This window comes from Triticum aestivum, chromosome 4A (assembly GCF_018294505.1).
Source record: "Triticum aestivum cultivar Chinese Spring chromosome 4A, IWGSC CS RefSeq v2.1, whole genome shotgun sequence".
In the NCBI taxonomy this organism is placed as follows: Eukaryota; Viridiplantae; Streptophyta; class Magnoliopsida; order Poales; family Poaceae; genus Triticum; species Triticum aestivum.
The window spans coordinates 519,472,689-519,495,720 of NC_057803.1; positions in this window are offsets into that span (position 1 = coordinate 519,472,689).

The following is a 23,032-nucleotide window of genomic DNA, read 5'->3' on the forward strand; positions in this document are numbered from 1 at the left end:
CACAGGCATACCCCAGAGTCCTACTATACCCTTCAAGGACTGCATATCCCACTGAACCGCTTAAAAATGGTTAGTGTGGCATATCCAGGTCTGTTCTGTCAGATCCCAGAATTCCTTTGCAAACTCCGCATTTTGACTTCAATGGTAGTGTTAAAGCATATCACAGCCCATTACCACATCTGGGTATACCGACAACATGGGTAAATCAAAAATCGAACAATCAGCTCGAACCAGCTATAAATCCATACCCCTTTATATTACTCACGATAGAAGGCAATCGAATATTTGGTACATATCTCGTGCTCGAGCCAAAGAAACTAGTCAGGATATATCAGTACCACTTGTGAGCAGTCAGATCCCATCAGAGAATGGCCATGATTCTCAGCATTGATCGAACCCGGAAGACATGCATCTGGTTGAGCAAAACCCATGGTAGAAATAAAATATTTTCATGACCAAAGGACAATTTATGCTCAGCTACATTGGATATCACTGTAGATATGAGAGAGTCAACGTCAGCAAAAGGATTGGGTATATAAGCAAATACTTGTCAGAATTTGGGAAAGGTGAAGCAAACCACCCCAGAGCAAGGTAAGTACATCATATGAAATTCTTGAGGGAACAATATACAAAGGAGAAGGATACCCGAGTTGGAAACAGTTTCCTTAAGGAATATTCATACTTGTTCCCTGAGCAATCAAATCTCAAGGACGAGATTTCTTTAAGGGGGGAGGTTTGTAACAGCCTGGTTTTTGGCCCTTTTCTTTTTTTCCTTTGATTTATTTGATTTTTGATCTGTTTTTCTTTTTGGAGTGGTTTTGTGGCCTTGAAACCTGGGAGATCATCATTATTTCTTCTCCCAAGTGGCTCATAATTCTCAAAACTTTCCCAAGATCATGTCATTTCCATTCTAGCCCAACCCTAAAAATTCTTTTCTAGGGAATATTCCTTTTTTCTATTAAAGGAATAACGCTAATTGCCCTAGGTTGTGAAGCAACCTATATTTCTATCACTCCTAAAATTTCCAAATAATTTGCATAATTGTTTTGGGTCATATCTTCCTCAAATATGTCAAAAACTTCCTTGCCTAGTTCAAAAATAATCCATCAATATTCTTTTTCCTATTTTGCCTTGAGTGGCACTTTGTGAAGGAAGTGTCATTTATCTTTTCCTAGTTACCCCCAAACTTTTTGGGCATGCTTCTACATCCAAATAATTGCCTCATGTCAAAATTTAACTTCATTTTCCTAGCCAATCTTCCTCAACAATTTTTCAAAGTTTTTGTCAAACAGAAGGCATTGTGAAGGAAATACTAGCAAATTATGGCCCTTAGCCAATCTTCCTCAACAATCTGTCCATTTCTTTTATAAACCCCTAGGATCATAGTACTTTCGAAGATAAACCTCCCAGATAACCCATTTGGCCCTTAGCTCTTCCCTGTTGATCACCAGTGCACAGCCAAGTTTGCTACATCAAACTTTAATCAATGTCTAACTCAGATGCAGAGCCTGTCCTCTCAAGCTCTTGCTATATACCGCCTCCAGGATGGAGAGACAACACCCCAGACAAGGTTTTCCAGCCCCTACAGCCCTTCCCGTGCCATGTCGAGTGGTGACCACGCAGCTGGCATGCATATTCACGCGCTCTATGTGTTGTGGCCGCGTCCAAGATGTCTTCTAACTTCGGCGCATCTCCCTCTCGTCATCTTCGCACGCGTGACTGTGTCTAGCAGCTGTCCCTCATCGTTGCCACCTCCCTGGACCCCTCTCCCCTTTCGAAAACCACCTCGTCGGCCCTTGCCGCCGCGCGCCCATGGGCGAATAGTGGTCGAGAAGTCTTTAACGGCGCTCCTCTCTTCTTCCTCTGCTTCCCCTTGGCTCCTGCTGCTCTGTGACCTCTGCATCAATGCCTCGTCGCATTCCGGTGCCCTCCCTGTGATCGTTGAGCTCGCCAGAGCATCAGCCGGACGTGCATGGCGTCCTCTGACCTCGGCATCCCCTCCTCGACTATATATAGCCACTCCCCGCGGCCTCCGAGAACACCAGCAGTCCTCCCTCACTCCCAGTGCCCCGCCCAGCCACTCCTCCAAGCTCGACGAGCTCCCTTTAGCTCCCATGGCCGCCATTGCCGCCAGCTCTGTGTGCTCGAATCTGAGCCCTCCGAGCACTTCCCCCTCGCCTAACCACCACCAGAAGGCCTCCCGAAGCTAGCAGAATTGCCCTGTCCCTTCACCTTCTCCGCCAGAGAATCGTAGCCCCGACCCCATCTTCGTCCGTCACCGCCGTCCGCCTCGGGTGCTGCCCTGCTCGACTCCGCCTCCCCAAGATGCGTGTGTGGTCCACGTGGGTGCTGCTCGGCCCCCTGGTCATGCCGGTATGCTGCACGCTGCGGGTGGTGGCCTGCAACACCGATAGTCGCCGTCGGGGTCCTCCTCTCCCCATGGCCAAGTGCAGGCGCGGGAGGAGGAAGAAAACCCTGCCAGGAGGACCCCACCTTCCCCGCAACCCCACTCGTCATCCACCACAGCCCGGGCCCGTGTGGTTAAGTGCAGACGCACTCAGCCAAATACGTCTTCCCCCTAGGGGAAGCGTATTCTGCCTCTGTACTGAGCAAATTACGATTTCACTGTGGGGAGGCGTATTGATGAAAATGTATTTTCTTTTTCTCGGCTGCCGGCCGAATCTGCTATTTTGTGGATGTTCACCCGTTAGCAACAGAAAAGCATATGTTTTTATTTGTTTTTCTACTAACGAATGAACGACCGTATCTCTACAACCGTAGCTCCAAATTAGGTGATTCCAAAGCCCACTTATTCGTCTTGTCGAGCCCGTTCTGTTGGTATCATTTTCATGATGTTGTCACATTTTGAAAATGACCATTATGCCCTTGCCCTTATTCAGCCCCCTCCGGGAGAGAACGTTTTCTGGCGATTCTTTCCGCGAGCTTCTCGCACTCCTTCCCGATGAATCCCTCCATCCCAGGCAAGCCACACCCTCCATTTGCATGATTGCAATGCAGTGCCATGGTTTTAATTATTTGAACTTGTTTAAAATTTGCTTTAGTTACATGTGATCTTGTTCATGGCATTTCTCGGAGTATTATTTGAATCTTGCTATTGCCATGATGTTGTTTCGAGTTCTAGGACTAATATTTTGCAGCTTTTGTGGATGACTTGTTGCCATTGGATTTTTAGTGGCTCATATTCTGCTTACTTTCATGATGGTATCTGATATGATATTTTGGAGTTTTACTTGGGATGTCATGTTGCCTTTGGATTATTAGTGGCTAGTAGTATTTTCATCATGATGATAGTTGATATTATGTTTTGGAGTATGATTTCAGAGATGATTCTTGTTCTAGCTATTGGAGTAGTAGTATTATCATTCTTGGATTCATCATGATAGTAGGATTATGCTATCCTCGCAGTATTTTGGTATGACGATATTACACTTTGGATTATTTGTTGGACAGAGCTATGACTTGGATTACAGGTTGATAGATGATGTTGGAGTATCAATTATCAATGTTATATTTTGGGGACAAATTCCTTCATTAGGTTGGCAGGTGCCACCGAACCGGGCTTTTCTAGGGCAACCACATTTGCTTTTTATGGGAAGGCCTTAATGCGGTCTATTGTTATGTCTCTTGCCGGTGCCTCCAACGAGGGAAGGTTATGGGCGCGCGCTACCCTGATTAGGTAGGCGGACATAAGCCTTGTGTGCCCATAGTTGGATAGGGACCTTTTGTCCCTGTTTGGGACCGTTTTTGTTTTGCCATGATAGTGGTCGTTGATCTCTTTGGTAGACACGGGGCTACCCATGACTTAGCCCAGAAGGGCGTTGGTCGGAGTGGCTGGGAGAGTGTCATGGCAGTAGATCAGTTTTGTGGGAACACCATCGGTCCACCCGAATGGGAGTGCGAGGCCATGGGTTCCATGGTGTGGGTAAAGTGCACTACCTTTGAAGAGTGTGTGTGTGTTTAATCTATCGATAGCCGCGTCCTCGGTCATGGGCACGAGTTCGTACTAGGTCACACCATTCGATCAACAATCACATGACCGAATGACTTATAGGTGAGTTATATGTTGATATTGTGATCAGTAACAGTTTAGCAGGATGTTGATGATGTTGTTGAGATGATCTCGAGGCTGATCGTTCAGTTGGTGATGTGGTCACGAGGTGATCAAGATGGTATATTGCTTGGCCGGTTAGCCAAGAGTGAGATGGTTATTGAGATCTAAGTTGTTGGTTTATCTACAGTAGTTTCATATCATGCTTAGTAGTTGTTGTTAATTAATTATTAATGCTATGTTATTGTCTTGCCTTGATGGTTTTGGTTGTTGTGAGCTTGCAAGTACATTCAATATACTGACCTGTCATGTGATGCCAGATTGCAGATGATGCCGTGATTGATTGATTGATTGTTGAGGTTTCCGTGCATGCAAGCTAGATCGTGTCCCAGCCAGAGTCCCTGCGGAGTGGAGTTCACTACCTTCGTCGTTGTTCTGCTGCTAGAACTATTCCGCTACTACAAGTTGTTCCGCTGCTAGTATAGAGCAAGTGTTGTATCGCAGGTGTAGTGTCGCCATGCCGATGTGGTCCTTTGTAACATCAGACCCTTGTATTATTATCCTTTTAATAGGAGCTAATTTGTTCTATGTCAAGTAGTGTTGTATTCCAGAAGACTTCATCTTGATCACTGGGCTGGAATACGGGGCGTTCCGGTTTCTCTGAGCTAGGGTGCCACAGTTTTGCCCACAAGGAAGAGTCCTTCTCGGACTCTCAAGACCTAAAGCCCCATGGGCTTTACCCCTTGGCCGAACCTTATCATCCTATATATCATGTCTACATAGTTCTTGAACCCGTAGGGTCCGAACGTTAAGCGTGCGGACCCTACGGGTTCGAGAACTATGTAGACATGACCGAGACACCTCTCCGGTCAATAACCAATAGCAGAACCTAGATGACCATATTGACTCCTACATATTCTACGAAGATCTTTATTGGTCGAACCTTATGACAACATACATAATTCCCTTTGCCCATTGGTATGTTATTTGCCCGAGATTCGATCGTCGGTATCTTCATACCTAGTTCAATCTCATTACCGACAAGTCTCTTTACTCATTCCATAATACATCACCTCGTGACTAACTCCTTAGTAATTTGCTTGCAAGTTTATGATGTGTATTATCGAGAGGGCCCAGAGATACCTCTCCGATACTTGAAGTGACAAATCCTAATCTCGATTCACGCTAACCCAAGAAAAAACCTTCGGAGATACCTGTAGAGCATCTTTATAATCACCCAGTTACGTTGTGACGTTTGATATAACACAAGGTATTCCTTCGGTATTCGGGAGTTGCGTGATCTCATAGTCGAAGGAATTTGTATTTGACATGAAGAAAGCAATAGCAATAAAACTTAACGATCATTATGCTAAGCTAACGGATGGGTCTTGTCCATCACATCATTCTCCTGATGTGATCCCATTCATCAAATGACAACACATGTCTATGGCTAGCAAACTTAACCATCTTTGATTAACGAGCTAGTCTAGTAGAGGCTTACTAGGGACACGATGTTTTGTCTATGTATTCACACATGTATCATGTTTCCGGTTAATACAATTCTAGCATGAATAATAAACATTTATCATGATATAAGGAAATATAAAATAACAACTTTATTATTGCCTCTAGGGCATATTTATTTCAGTCTCCCACTTGCGCTAGAGTCAATAATCTAGATTACATTGTAATGATTCTAACACCCATGGAGTCTTGGTGTTGATCATGTTTTGCTCATGGAATACACTTAGTCAAGGGTCTGCCACATTCAGATCCGTATGTATTTTGCAAATCTCTATGTCTCCCTCCTTGACTTGATCACGGATGGAGTTGAAGTGTCTCTTGATGTGTTTGGTTCTTTTGTGAAATCTGGATTCCTTCGCCAAGGAAATTGCTCCGGTATTGTCACAAAAGATTTTCATTGGACCCGATGCACTAGGTATTACACCTAGATCGGATATGAAATCCTTCATCCAGACTCCTTCATTCGTTGCTTCCGAAGCAGCCATGTACTCCACTTCACACGTAGATTCCGCCACAACACTTTGCTTGGAACTGCACCAACTGACAGCTCCACCATTCAATATAAATATGTATCCGGTTTTTGACTTAGAGTCATCCGAATCAGTGTCAAAGCTAGCATCGACGTAGCCATTTACAACGAGCTCTTTGTCACCTCCATAAACGAGAAACATATCCTTAGTCCTTTTCAGGTACTTCATGATGTTATTGACCGCTGTCCAGTGATCCACTCCCGGATTACTTTGGTACCTCCCTGCTAGACTTATAGCAAGGCACACATGAGGTCTGGTACCCAGCACATCATACATGATAGATTCTATGGCTGAGGCATAGGGAATGACTTTCATTTTCTCTCTATCTTCTGCAATGGTCGGGCATTGAGTCTGACTCAACTTCACACCTTGTAACACAGGCAAGCACCCTTTCTTTGACTGATCCATTTTGAACTTCTTCAAAACTTTATCAAGGTATGTGCTTTGTGAAAGTCCAATTAAGCGTCTTGATCTATCTCTATAGATCTTGATGCCTAATATATAAGTAGCTTCACCGAGGTCTTTCATTGAAAAACTCTTATTCAAGTATCCTTTTATGCTATCCAGAAATTCTATATCATTTCCAATCAACAATATGTCATCCACATATAATATTAGAAATGCTACAGAGGTTCCACTCACTTTCTTGTAAATATAGACTTCTCCGGAAGTCTGTATAAAACCATATTCTTTGATCACACTATCAAAGCGTATATTCCAACTCCGAGATGCTTGCACCAGTCCATAAATGGACCGCTTGAGCATGCACACTTTGTTAGCACCTTTAGGATCAACAAAACCTTCTTGTTGCATCATATAAAACTCTTCTTTGAGATATCCATTAAGGAATGCAGTTTTTATGTCCATTTGCTAGATTACATAATCATAAAATGCGGAAATTGCTAACATGATTCGGACAGACTTAAGCATCGCTATGGGTGAGAAAGTCTCATCATAGTCAACTCCTTGAACTCGTCGAAAACCTTTTGCAACAAGTCAAGCTTTGTACATAGTAACATTACCACGAACGTCAGTCTTCTTCTCGAAGATCCATTTATCCTCTATGGATTGCCGATCATCGGGCAAGTGAACCAAAGTCCATACTTTGTTCTCATACATGGATCCTGTCTCAGATTTCATGGCCTCAAGCCATTTTGCAGAATCTGGGCTCATCATCGCTTCCTCACAGTTTGTAGGTTATTCATGGTCCAGTAACATGACTTCCAGAACAGGATTACCGTACCACACAGGTGCGGAACATGCTCTAGTTGACCAACAAGGTTCGGTAGTAACTTGATCTGAAGTTTCACAATCATTATCATTTGCTTCCTCTCTAGTTGGTATAGGCATCACTAGAACTGATTTCTGTGATGAGCTACTTTCCAATTCGAGAGAAGGTACAATTACCTCATCAAGTTCTACTTTCCTCCCACTCACTTCTTTCGAGAGAAACTTCTTCTCTAGAAAGGATCCATTCTTAGCAACAAAGATCTTGCCTTCGGATCTGTGATAGAAGGTGTACCCAAGAGTTTCTTTTGGGTATCCTATGAAGACGCGCTTCTCCATTTGGGTTCGAGCTTATTAGGTTGAAGCTTTTTCACATAAGCATCACAACCCCAAACTTTAAGAAACGACATCATAGGTTTCTTGCCAAACCATAGTTCATACAGTGTCATCTCACCGGATTTAGATGGTGCCCTATTTAAAGTGAATGCAATTGTCTCTAATGTATAACCCCAAAATGATAGTGGTAAATCGGTAAGAGACATCATAGATCGCACCATATATAATAAATTACGGTTGCGGCGTTCGTACACACCATTATGCTAGGGTGTTCCAGGTGGCGTGAGCCGTGAAACTATTCCACATTGTTTTAAATGAAGGCCAAACTCATAACTCAAATATTCGCCTCCGCGATTAGATCGTACAAACTTTATTTTCTTGCTACGATGATTCTCCACTTCACTCTGAAATTCTTTGAACTTTTCAAATGTTTCAGACTTGTGTTTCATTAAGTAGATATACCCATATCTTCTCAAATCATCTGTGAAGGTCATAAAATAATGATACCCGCCGCGAGCCTCAAGACTCATCAGATCGCACACATCGGTATGTATTATTTCCAATAAGTCAGTTGCTCGCACCATTTTTCCGGAGAACAGAGTTTTAGTCATCTTTCCCATGAGCCATGGTTCGCAAGCATCAAATGATTCATAATCAAGTGATTCCAAAAGCCCATTTGCACGGAGTTTCTTCATGCGCTTTACACCAATATACCTAAACGGCAGTGCCACAAATATGTTGCACTATCATTGTCAACTTTGCATCTTTTGGCATCAATATTATTATGAATATGTGTATCACCACAATCGAGATTCAATAAAAATAGACCACTCTTCAAGGGCGCATGACCATAAAAGACATTACTCATATAAATAGAACAATCATTATTCTCTGATTTAATTGAATAACCATCTCGCATCAAACAAGATCCAGATATAATGTTCATGCTCAACGCTGGCACCAAATAACAATTATTTAGGTCTAAAACTAACCCCGAAGGTAGATGTAGAGGTAGCGTGCTGGCGGCGATCACATCGACCTTGGAACCATTCCTGACACGCATCGTCACCTCGTCCTTAGCCAATCACCGTTTAATCCGTGGCCCCCTGTTTCGAGTTACAAATATGAGCAATCGAACCAGTATCAAATACCCAGGTGTTACTACGAGCATTAGTAAGGTACACATCAATAACATGTATATCAAATATACCTTTGTTCACTTTGCCATCCTTCTTATCCACCAAATACTTGGGGCAGTTCCGCTTCCAGTGACCAGTTCCTTTGTAGTACAAGCACTCAGTTTCAGGATTGGGTCAAGACTTGGGCTTCTTCCCGGGAGTGGAAACTTGCTTGCCATTCCTCTTGAAGTTCCCCTTCTTTCCCATGCCCTTTTTCTTGAAACTAGTGGTCTTGTTAACCATCAACACTTGATGCTCCTTCTTGATTTCTACATCCGCAGCTTTGAGCATAGAGAAGAGCTCAGGAATTGTCTTATCCATCCCTTGCAAATTATAGTTCATCACGAAGCCTTTGTAGCTTGGTGGTAGTGATTGAAGAACTCTGTCAATAACACTATCATCTAGAAGATTAACTCCCACCTGAGTTAAGTGATTATGATACCCACACATTCTGAGTATGTGTTCACTAACAGAACCGTTCTCCTCCATCTTGCGCCTATAGAATTTGTTGGAGACTTCATATCTCTCAACTCGGGCATTTGCTTGAAATATTAACTTCAGTTCCTGGAACATCTCATATGGTCCATGACGTTCAAAACGTCTTTGAAGTCCCGATTCTAAGCCGTAAAGCATGGCATACTGAACTATCGAGTAGTCATCAGATCGAGCTTTCCAGACGTTCATAACATCAGCATCAGCTCCTGCAGTAGGCCTTTCACCTAGAGGTGCATCAAGGACATAATTCTTCTGTGCAGCAATGAGGATAATCCTCAAGTTATGGACCCAATCCGTGTAGTTGCTACCATCAGCTTTCAACTTAGCTTTCTCGAGGAACGCATTAAAATTCAAGGGAACAGTAGAATGGGCCATTGATCTACAACATAGATATGCAAAAACTATTAGGACTAAGTTCATGATAAATTAAGTTCAATTAATCATATTACTTAAGAACTCCCACTTAGATAGACATCCCTCGAGTCATCTAAATGATCACGTGACCCATATCAACTAAACCATGTCTGATCATCACGTGAGACGGAGTTGTTTTCAATGGTGAACATCTCTATGTTGATCATATCTACTATATGGTTCATGTTTGACCTTTCGGTCTCCAGTGTTCCAAGGCCATGTCTGTACATGCTAGGCTCGTCAAGTTTAACACGAGTATTCCGCATGTGCAAAACTGTCTTGCAACCATTGTATGTGAACATAGAGCTTATCACACCCGATCATCATCTGGTGTCTCAGCACGACGAACTGTCGCAAAGGTGCATACTCACGGAGAACACTTATACCTTGAATTTTTAGTGAGGGATAATCATATAATGCTACTGCCGTATTAAGCAAATTAAGATGCATAAAAGATAAACATCACATGCAATCAAAATATGTGACATGATATGGCCATCATCATCTTGTTCCTTTGATCTCCATCTCCAAAGCACCATCATGGAGATCCATCGTCACCGGCTTGACACCTTGATCTCCAACGTAGCGTCGTGGTCGTCTCGCCAACTATTGCTTCTACAACTATCGCTAATGCATAGTGATAAAGTAAAGCAATTACATGGTGTTTGCATTTCATACAATAAAGCGACAACCATAAGGCTCCTACCAGTTGTCGATAACTTCTAGAAAACATGATCATCTCATACAATAACGAATATCACATCATGCCTTGACCATATCACATCACAACATGCCCTGCAAAAACAAGTTAGATGTCCTCTACTTTGTTGTTGCATGTTTTACGTGGCTGCTACGGGCTTCTAGCAAGAACCGTTCCTAACTACGCATGAAAACCACAACGGTGATTTATCAAGTTTGCTATTTAACCTTCAACAAGGACCAGCCGCAGTCAAATCCGATTCAACTAAAGTTGGAGAAACAAACACCCGCTAGGCACCCTTATGTAAAACTAGTTGCATGTGTCTCGGTGGAACCAGTCTCATGAACGTGGTCATGTAAGGTTGGTCCGGGACGCTTCATCCAACAATACTGCCAAATCAAAATAAGACATTGGTGGTAAGCAGTATGATGATCACCACCCACAACTCTTTGTGTTCTACTCGTGCATATCATCTACACATAGACCTGCCTCGGATGCCACTGTTGGGAAATGTAGCATGCAATTTCAAAAAAATTCCTACGCTCACGCAAGATCTATCTAGGAGATGCATAGCAACAAGAGGGGGAGAGCATCTTCATACCCTTGAAGATCGCAAAGCGGAAGCGTTTATCAACGTGGTTGATGTAGTCGTACACCTTCACGATCCGTCCCGATCAAGTACCGAAAGTACGGCACCTCCGCATTCAGCACACGTTCAGCTCGATGATGTCCTCGCCTTCTTGATCCAGCAAGAGGGGCGAAGTAGTAGATGAGTTCCGGCAGCACGACAGCGTGGTGACGGTGTTGGTGAAGAACAATCTCCACAGGGCTTTGCCAAGCACAACGGAAACTATGACGGAGGATAAACTAGAGGGACGGGGTTGCCGACAGACGGCTTGGTGTTTCTTGATGTGTTCAAGGTGCTAGCACTGCCCCTCTATTTATATGTTGAGCCCTGAGGTCAAAACTTGGAGTAAACGCCTCCTCAAAGTTTGTTTTGCCCGCAAGGAAGAGTCCTTCTCGGACTTCTAGTACCAGACACCACAGTCCTTGGCGTCTGGCCCACACGCCATGGGCCTCACCGGTGTTTGGCCCCCTGGCCTCCGCAAAACTCCTTTTGCACCGACCTAAAGCCCCGTGGGCTTCACCCCTTGGCCGAACCATATCATCCTATATATCATTCTTTACCTCTGGACCATTTCGGAGCTCCTCATAATGTCTGTGATCTCTTCCGGGACTACGAACAACATTCGGTCACCAACATACATAACTCATACAATACTATATTGTCAAAGGACGTTAAGCGTGCGGACCCTACGGGTTTCAGAACTATGTAGACATCACTGCGACACCTCTTCGGTCAATAACCAATAGCAGAACCTGGGTGCCCATATTCGCTCCTACATATTTTACGAAGATCTTTATCGGACGAACCTTATGACAACATACATATATAATTCCCTTTGTCCATCAGTATATTACTTGCCCGAGATTCGATCGTCGGTATCTTCATACCTAGTTCAATCTCGTTACCGGCAAGTCTCTTTACTCGTTCCATAATATATCACCTCGTGACTAATGTCACATCCCTAGCTTCTGGCATTGCACCAGGGTAACTTCATGTGTGCATCATGTTTAAACTTTGAAAGAAACTTGAAATGGGGATTGCCTAAACCCTAGCATTAAAGTAGTTCACTAGGTTCAACCAAAATATTTCCAGTAAATCCAAATGGCTTTAAAAAATGTTCATCATTCTGGGAAAAAGCTGGAAACAGTAACCAGAGGTGATGCACATTTTTGCATGACATATTTGGGCTCTGGATTAAATCATACTCTATTTGCATTTGGGCATTTAAATGCTATTAAATATTTTAAATACTCATATAATCATAAACTAAAATGTTTACTGTAGGATATATTCCCAACAGTGATCATGAGTAGTTTCATGATTTTTGAAAGTGTCCAAGTATTTTTAATAAAGCCCTAAAGACTACAGAATAATAGAAAACAAAATTAAAAACAGAAATAGGGAGAGAGAGAGAGTTACCTGGACTTACCTCTGCAGCCCACCTGGCGGCCCAAGTGGCCGGCCCAGCCCACCACCGCCTCCTTCCATGTCGTCTTCCTCCTCTGCTAGAAGGACGGGCGCGTGCCCGATGCGCGCGCACCGCAGTGCGGTCACCTCCACCCTGCCTGGCTGCCCCCTCGTCGCTCTGGACCCTCCCCGCGACGCCACGCAACCTCCCCAACCCCCTCGAGCTCTCTCCCGTGCCTCTCCCCTCCTCTGGTCCTCTCTCCCTCTCACGCCCGAGCACCACCGTCGCCGCCGCCCGCTGTCCCCGTGGCCACCGAGCTCCCCTCGCCTCTCCGAGCAGTCCACGGGCTCCGCCTCCATCTCCCGCGTCTCTCCGTCAGCTCGCATGACGCCGGACGCCCTGCCTCGCCCTCTACCCCGCCATCTTCGTCGTCTCTGCCCCGAGATCGCCGGTGGCCGCACGACCTCATCATCCCCTCCCCGAGCTCGCCGAGGCCACCGTAGCAACCGCCGTGAGCTCCTCTCTCTTTCCTCCCTAACCCCGCTGCTCCTCTCTCCCTCTAGCTGCGACTCCCACCATGGCCAAATCCCGCCGCTGCCTGGGCTCATTGCCGGAGTTGCTCCAGTGACTTTTTGGTCATGCCAGCGTGTCCAAAGGGTTTGTGGGCACGCGTATGTATCGTAGGCATCAAGAACCAGTCGATTTGCACACCGCAGCGACGAATCAGTCGTCACCCGAACTCTGGCCGCCGCCTTTGAGCTCGCCGCGGTCGTCTCCGGCCGCCCCAGCACCTGCCACCACCACCATTGGACGCGCCGCTTTGCGGGCGTTCCAACGAGCCTAACCCCGCCTCCTCCCGTCGCCGGAATCGTCGGGATGAGCGACGCCGCCGCGCTCCGGTTATCGCCGGAGTTAATCCGGTGACGTGGTAGATTAGTTAGGGTTAATGACGCAGTTAGTTAGTACTTAGTGACACTGACAGCCGGGCCCCGCGGCCTAATTAAACTTGGTTTAGTTACTTCTTAGGATTAACTAACCACAGTGGCCCCACGCGTCAGTTTTGACCGTGCTGATGTGGCCGTTGACTGGGCCCACCTGTGAGCGACACAAATGACACTGTGTCACTGAGGTGTGGACCCCACATGTCAGATTTGACCTGGACGGTGCCTGTTGACCTACTGAGGTCAGCATGACGCAATGCTGACGCAGTAAATGATTTTCTGGATTTTAAATAATTTAGAAAATTCCAGAAAATAGTTAAAACTTCAAAAAATCATATAAATTAATCTATAACTCCAAATGAAATGATTTATATATGAAAAATTATCAGAAAAATCCAATCTATCCATTTATGCTGTTTTCATGCATGTTAGAACACTTGAACCATGCTGTTTAGGTGAAACAAGTTAATGCACTAATATGACCTCTTATTTTGGGTTTGCATTTGAATCCTTGATTCAAATGAACTCAAACCAATCTGTTCTAAGTTGCATTAGCCAAAACACACTCATTTTGCCATGTCATGAGCATGCATCATATTGTTGCATTGCATTGATTATGTTTCTTCCTTGTTTGTCGGCATTGTCCCCTCTCAGTAAACGTGGTTCCGACGATGAGTTCGATGACACCAATGAAGAGCTATTACTATCTTCAGAAGTGCCAGGCAAGCAAAACCCCCTTGTTCATTCCGATACAATCCCACTCTCTCGCTCCTGCTCTCTTTTACTGCATTAGGACAACAACGATTCAACTGTTACTTGTTGCGATAGTTGAACCCTTATCCTCTGCATGACCTGTCATTGCCACAGTAAATAGATGAAACCCACTAGCATGAGTAGGAGTTGTTTGAGCCCTGATGTGCCTACTCATTTATGCTTGTTTGTCATGCCTGCTATTGCTTAGAGTTGTGTCAGGTCTGATTCATCGGGGATGAATTAGAACAGTGATGAACATGTCCTACTGTGTGTGAGCTAAGTGTGTGAACATGATTTGGTAAAGGTAGCGGTGAGAGGCCATGTAGGAGTACATGGTGGGTTGTCTCACTGAAATCGTTCTTAGGAACTGAGTTCTGTGTTTGTGATCCATGACCAGCTACTACCACGCATTTTTCCCGAAACCAATGGACCCTCTCGACTTATTAACTGCCCTTGTCCTCTATCCAGGAGTTGCAACTAGTTTCTGGTGTTTGTAGGATATGTGTTGGCGGCCGTGCATAGAGCTGATCCTAGGGGTGGGCTATGATGCGGTAGATACACCGTGGCATGGTGTACCGGGCCCCCGTTTGGTGTCTCGGGAACCCTGCACACATCATTTGGGGCTGTGAGCGAAACTCCGGCCGGATCTCCTCGCGGATGGAACCTGAATAGGCGATAAACCTGGACTAGAGACTCGTGTGGTTAGTCAAGTTGTGGTCGACTCCCTCGCCAGGCTTCCGCTTGAAGGTTGCCGAGATACACGACGTGTACGTGGTGGTAAGTGGCGAGAGCGTGTGTGAAGAAGTACACCCCTGCAGGGTTATAAATGATCTATTCGAATAGCCGTGTCCGCGGTAAAGGACTTCTGGGTTGCCTATAACAGTTCATAGACAAGTGAAAGTGGATACTCTAAAACTCGCAAGATAAGTGTGAGTGCTATGGGTGGCCTTCTCGTAGGGAGACGGGAGCGGATCCATAGTGGTGTATTGAATGGTGAATATGTGGACTCGTGTGCGCCACCTCAAAAGAGTTGCTTGCAGTCGTAGTTCAGGTTAGCCACTAAATCAAAGCCGGCTTGCTGTAGTTAAACTCCACCACCCCCCTTGTTGATACCGATGCATATGTAGCTAGTTCTGATGTAAGTCTTGCTGAGTACCTTTGTACTCACGTTTGCTTAATTTATGTTTTGCAGAGAGATTTCAGTCTTTCTAGTAGTTCCGCGTGGACTTCGACGTTTAGCCTGATACCTCAGCTACGATCTAGTGCCCTTGGCAGGATCTGGTAGATAGTCAGGCTTCTTAGCCTTTTCCATTTGTAGATGTCTGTACTCAGACATGTTAAGCTTCCGCATGTGCTTGAATTGTATGCTATGATTGTTGGGTCATGAGACCCATGTTTGTAATATCTCTCTCCTCGGAGCCTAATGAATAAATACTTGAGTTGTAGAGTTATGTTGTGATGCCATGTTGTATTTACACATATCGAGCATATTGTGTGTATGATTGAAATGCTTGGTATGTGTGGGATCCGACAATCAAGTTGTTTATCCTTGGCAGCCTCTCTTATGGGGAAATGTAGGCTGGTGCTTCCATGAGCCATAGTAGTCCGCTACAGCCTGATTCACCGGAGTCCTGTTAGCCCAGCACTACTACTCAGGACACTTGATTGGCCGGCATGTGTTTCACTTCGTTCTTGTGTCTGTCCCTTCAGGGAAATGTCACACGATGACATCCGGAGTCCTGCCTAGCCTGCTACAGCCCGGGTTCACGGAGTCCTGTTAGCCCAGTGCTACAGCCCGGATTCACACGCTGCTGACCGACATGCTCGATGTGATTCATGTATGCCTATCCCCATAGGTTAGTGCCGCTTTGGGTTCACGACTAGCCATGTCGGCCCGGGTTCTCTGTCATATGGATGCTAGCGACACTATCATATACGTGAGCCAAAAGGCGCAAATGGTCCCGGGCCATGGTAAGGCGACACCTGTGGGAATACCGTGCGTGAGGCCGCAAAGTGATATGAGGTGTTACCAGCTAGATCGATGTGACTTGGAATCGGGGTCCTGACATCTAACTCCTTAGTCATTTGCTTGCAAGCTCATGGTGTGTATTACCAAGAGGGCACAGAGATACCTCTCCGATATTCAAAATGACAAATCCTAATCTTGATTCACGCCAACCCAACAAAAAACCTTCGGAGATACCTGTAGAGCATCTTTGTAATCACCCAGTTATGTTGTGATGTCTAATAGCACACAAGGTATTCCTCCAATATTCGGGAGTTGGATGATCTCATAGTCGAAGGAATATGTATTTGACATGAAGAAAGCAATAGCAAAAAAACTTAACGATCATTATGCTAAGCTAACGGATGGGTCTTGTCCATCACATCGTTCTCCTAATGATGTGATCCCGTTCATCAAATGACAACGCATGTCTATGGCTAGGAAACTTAACCATCTTGGATTAACGAGCTAGTCTAGTAGAGGCTTACTAGGGACATGGTGTTTTGTCTATGTATTCACAAATGTATCAAGTTTCCGGTTAATACAGTTCTAGCATTAATAATAAACATTTATCATGATATAAGGAAATTCAAAATAACAACTTTATCATTGCCTCTAAGGCATATTTCCTGCAGAACCCCCACATTTTATTATCACCAACCATGTGAGATGCAGTATAAAATATCCTGGAGTACCATCGGTGTATAGTACGCCTATGGCTTACGCAAGAAGGTGCGTCAGCTACAGTCCATAGCCGGCGTGTCAATCTCACTAGCTCACTCCCCAAATATCATTTCATTGTTCAATCATCGTCGGTGAAAGATGGGGACATGGACCCGCGGCGTGAGGGTAACTTCGGCGACCCACTCCAGCAAGAGCGTGGTCGTAGCCGCCATGCGCGTGCTAACAAGGTGCATGAGCGCGGCCATAATCTGTGACTATGCGACCAGGGCAGCCCAAACAGCCACTGTTGCTTCTCAGGTGGCGGCATCAACATCTACCTTGGGGATAGCAACTGGCGACAGTGGCACATCAGCTGCCCGTTCTGCAGCGGTGGCCTTAGTCTTGATGGAGGCTTCCCATGACCAGCTCGTGGAGGTCACCACACAAATCGAACGAAGCTTCTTCGACAACGGTCGGCAACCCACGGCCAAAGAGTTGGCAGTCACCTAGAGCGTTCGAGCAGCCGTCCGTTCCTCCGCTGCATACCTTGCCACGACGGAGCCCGTCCAAGCCCAAATTGCGGCCACCCACACCCAGCTCGTGGTGGCCTTTCCCAAAGAGATGGCGGACGCGGATGGCGAGATGCTTGCCGAGTATGGTGCGATGGATGCCATGGAGCCCCTTCCCCAGGAGACCGTCGGGTGCGAGCTGGACATGGCGGCGGCGGCGGAGATCGACAAGCACCAGCCGTAGTAGTACTCTTTGTTTTTCTAATTAAGAGTGTCAGTCTTTAATTTGTTAGAGTAATGTTTAGGTCAATTATCCCTGTTTAATTGCTGAACTTGCTCGACTAAGAAGTGTGGGTGTGCTACAGTCTCCTTTGTGTACCCAAACTATGCAATGACGTGGATGACCACTGTAACCAGGGAAATTCGAACCAAAATTTTTGACGTTCAAACACATCACACACGGGTTAAGCTATATGAATTGTTCGTGATGTTCACATATCATACGCAGTTTTGAATAAAGGACCATGTCTGATGACACTTTGTGCGCCAGTTTTTTCGCTGAACCGGTTCCAAATTTTCGGCTTCCGTGGAAATACCTACCTCCCCGCCCCCCTTACCAAAAGCCACATTTCCCCTGTTTCCGCCTTCCTTTCCAAGTTGAAACCTTCACTCCTTGCTTGCAGCTCCGCCTCCTCGCCGGCGATCCTCCTTCCCGCTGCTCGGCCTCGTCTATCCAGGCAGGTAATCCACACCCGACCCCCATCCTCCTCCTCCTTCCACATCCCACATACCCCGACCGCCGTCGTGACACCTTCCACCCAAATCACTGACCCCTCCACCAAATAAGTGCCGCCCTAAGCCATGGTGCACGCAGTATAGCCATGATCTCAATGAGCATTTGGTAGCGGTGAAGCAAATCACGGCCGCACGCGCGGATGAGGTCGTGATGGCTGCCATTCGTGCCGACCCCTAGATCTTGGAGGAGCACCTTGCCATTTTGTAGCGACCAGACCTCAAATGGTCCAATCTCTGTGCTCCGGTGTCATCCCTGGATCAGTAATGCTGACACCACACAATACTCGAAGGATTTATAATAGAGTAGCAATCACACACTTATTACATCGAGTGTCTTAAAAGAGAACTTATTACAATAAATATGGCTTAAGGCCATCTAATAACGATAACAGGGGAAGGCTTGGAAGATAAGTGAGTCCATCAACTCCAACGGCATCACTGAGTATAGAACAACGACCTAAAAACTCCTTAATCGTCGTCTGAAAAGTCTGCAACATGAACGTTGCAGCCCAAAACGGGTCAGCACATGGAATATGCTAGCAGAGTAACACATAGAGAGTAATGGAATGAAACAACTATTCTATATGCATATTTGGCTGGTGGAAAGCTCTATGGTTACAGTTTTGTGTAAAGCCAATTTTTCCCTACTACAAAGGAATAAATTTTATTTAACTATCATGGTAGTTGTTAAACATTGAGAATGGTTTACAGCATTCTCAATCCCAATTAAGCATCATCATTAAACAAAACCCAACAAATTAAATTTTAGAGTAACAAGTTGAGATTCACATGATAATCCAGGTACTAGATACTCAAGATGTCCATAACCGGGGACACGGCTAACCATGATTAGTTTATACACCCTGCAGAGGTTTGCACACTTTTCCCCACAAGACTCGATCGCCTCCGTTTGGTTTCTCGCACTGCATGGTGTTTGAGAAGATGGATGACCGAGACATAGTCTTTCAGAAGCGCTAGCACCTTACGATCGAGTAGACCGTTACACCTACTTTCCCCTACATCTGCTAGTCTACCACTGTAAGAGTTCGCACAACTCAATCAACTATGCTAGAGCCCATAATAGCTTGTGGCTGCACACGGAGGTTTCTAGCATGAATAATCTCATGATCCCTTTGAGCCTGGGTGGCGGTCCATAAAGAAAACAGGCAATCCTGGAATACCCAGGTACCTCAATCCACCCAGATGTGTGTTTAAGTTGCCACCTTAAATAAACCATTAATTAACAATCTCACATCTGTCATGGATACACTCACCCAATCCACGTCTACTAGCATAGCATGGCATAATAAGCAAACGTAGAAGTAACTCCCAAAGGTTTCATAATAAACAGGTAATAGGTACTACCTCAAGTACTTCCCAAACCCACAATTTAATTAGATCCTAATCATGCAATGTGTGAGGATTGATCTAATGCAATAAAAGTGGGTAGTGGGAAAGCATGATCAAAGTGTTACTTGCCTTGTTGATGATCCGGGAAACCTAGCGATTCGAAGTAGCAAGCGGCGCACTCTGGGTAGTCTATCGCAAACAAACAAGCATACAATAAGTACTCAAGTAATGCATAGGTAAAACTCAAATAAGAGATCTAACCAGAAAGTTCAACTTAAGAACTCTGGTTGGCAAAAAGAGTCAAATCGAACGAAGCAACGAAAGACAAAAGGCAAAAGAAATAGGCTTCGTTTACTATTCTACAACTAAGGCAATTTTTACAGTGGCAAAAACTTCTTTAAGTTGGTTAAATGGAAAGAGGGTTTCGAGACGAAACTCCGGGCGCTTGAATTGCCTGATTCAGATAAACGAGCGAAAAGTTAGACTAAAACGAAAATCGGATCATAAATCATGATCAGAAAAATCACGGATTTAATCCGAGAAAAAGAAAAACGATGAAGGTTCGCTAGAACGAACGAACGGACGAACGCTCGCAATTAAACCGGAAAACCGATCTATTTAAAAAAACGAAACAAAAAAACGAGCAAAACCGTCAGAAAAACCGAATGGTTTTCGAGAAAATCGGAGACTAAAAAAACTACCTCTGGCAACTCCGGTGATGGCGGCGGCGGTGGTCCGGCGGCGGTGGCGGGGCGGCGAGGCGGCGGCGGCGGGGCGGTGTAGCGGTGGGAGCCGGCTAGGGTTAGGGTTGGGCGTGGCGGTGACTTGGGCCTCGGCTGGGGCGGCAGGGTGGCTTATAAGAGGCCCGGTCAGGAGAGTCCCGGCCGAAAACGGCCCGAGGTCGGTTCGGACGTTTTTTTAAAAAAAATTACGCTCGAAAGAAAAAACAAAAAGAAATACTAAACGGACTCCAAAAATCCCGAAATAAATTTTCCCCGGCTTCTAAAATCAAGCCGCACAGGATGAACATTTATTTGGGGCCTAAATGCAATTTTGAAAAACGCGCATTTTTCCTAAATTCAAATAAAATAACAAATAAAACCAAAATAAATCTTATTCGATTTTTTTAAATCCTCAATATTTCTTTATTTTGGGAATGTCATTTTATTCCCTCTCTCATATTTTTGTAATAGAAATAATTGAAGATAAAATAAATAAAATCAAAAGTTCCTATTTTCAAAATTTGATACAACTCAAATATGAAAATAACGAAATCCCCAACTCTCTCCGAGGGTCCTTGAGTTGCGCGAAATTTCTAGGATCAACCAAAATGCAATAAATATGATATGCAATGATGATCTAGTGTATAACATTCCAAATTGAAAATTTGGGATGTTAGAAACCTACCCCCCTTAAGATGAATCTCGCCCTTGAGATTCGGGTTGGCTAGAAAATAGGTGAGGGTGGTCTTTCAGCAATTCTTCCTCTCATTCCCAAGTGGCTTCATCCTTCGTGTGGTGGCTCCACTGAACCTTGCAAAACTTGATAACCTTGCTACGGGTGACTCGACTGGCATACTCTAGAATCTTAACTAGTTTCTCCTCATAGGTTAAATCACTGTCCAACTGAATTGCTTCCAGTGGTACCGTATCTCTCAGCGGTATCTCAGCCATCTCTGTGTGGCACTTCTTCAACTGGGATACATGGAACACGTCATGAACTCCCGACAATCCTTCGGGCAATTCCAACTTGTAGGCTACTTCTCCCATACGCTCCAAAACTTTGTATGGGCCTACAAAACGTGGCGCTAATTTTCCCTTAACTCCAAAGCGCTTAACTCCTTGAAGTGGTGATACTCGAAGATAAACTCGGTCTCTGACTTCGTAAACTGTCTCCTTGTGTTTAGAATCTGCATAACTCTTCTGCCTGGATTGAGCTACCTTCAGCCTATCGCGAATTAATTTCAATTTCTGTTCAGATTCCTTTATCAGATCCGGTCCAACCAACTGGCAGTCTCCAACTTCATCCCAGGACAATGGGGTCCTGCACCTCCTTCCATACAAGGCTTCGAAAGGGGCCATCTTCAAACTGGATTGATAGCTATTGTTGTAAGAGAACTCTGCATATGGCAAATTCCCATCCCAACTAGATCCGTAATCTAGTGCAAAAGCTCTTAGCATATCCTCCAAAATCTGATTGACTCTCTCAGTCTGTCCATCTGTCTGCGGGTGGAAAGCTGTGCTAAACTCCAGTCTGGTTCCCAAAGTTTCATGTAACTGATTCCAGAACTTTGAGGTAAACTGGGTTCCTCTATCTGATACTATACTCCTTGGAACTCCATGCAGACAAACGATTCTAGTCATGTATATCTTTCCCAACTTTGCATTGGTATAGGTAGTCTTCACTGGAATGAAATGAGCTACCTTTGTCAAACGATCGACTACAACCCATATCAAGTCATAGCCTGAACGTGTTCTGGGCAATCCTGTAATAAAATCCATGCCTAACTTATCCCACTTCCATTCGGGTATGGGCAATGGCTGTAGCAATCCGGATGGCTTCTGATGTTCTGCCTTTACTCTCTGACATACATCACAAACTGCTACATATTCCGCAATATCCTTCTTCATTCTGGTCCACCAGAAAATATCCTTCAAATCCAAATACATCTTGGTATTTCCTGGGTGAATCGAATATGGTGAATCATGGGCCGCTTGTAAAATTAACTTCCTGATCTCCGGATCACATAAAGACGGTCTTCAAACCATAAGGTATCGTGCTCATCCTCACGAAATCCCTTAGCTTTTCCTTTGCTCATTTTCTCCTTTATCTCGGCAATCTCCTTATCAGTCTTTTGGGCTTCTCTGATCCTATCCATCAACGTAGAATGAATCTCCAATGCTGCTACATAGCCTCTCGGAACTATTTCCAAACAAAGCTCTCAAAGATTTTCGGCTAACTCCCTTGGTAAATCTCCCGTCATTAAGGTGTTGACGTGGCTCTTACGGCTCAACGCGTCAGCTACTACGTTAGCCTTTCCGGGGTGATAATGCAATTTCATATCATAATCCTTGATGAGCTCCAACCATCTCCTTTGTCTGAGATTCAACTCCTTCTGTGTGAAAATATACTTCAAACTCTTATGATCCTGTACACCTCGCAATGGTTTCCAATCAGAAAATGTCTCCAGGTCTTCAGTGCATGCACTACGGCTGCTAACTCCAAATCATGCATAGCATAATTCAACTCATGAGGCTTAAGCTGTCGTGAGGCATATCAAACAACTCTTCCTTCCTGCATAAGCACTACTCCAAGTCCTTGACGTGAAGCATCACAATACTCCTCATAATCCTTGGTCTGGTCTGGAAAAATCAACACTGGTGAGGTAACCAAACGTTTCTTCAACTCCTAAAAACTAGCCTCACACTCCTCAGTCCATATGAACTTGGTATCCTTCTTCAACAACTCCGTCATAGGCTTCGCAATCTTTGAGAAATGCTCAATAAA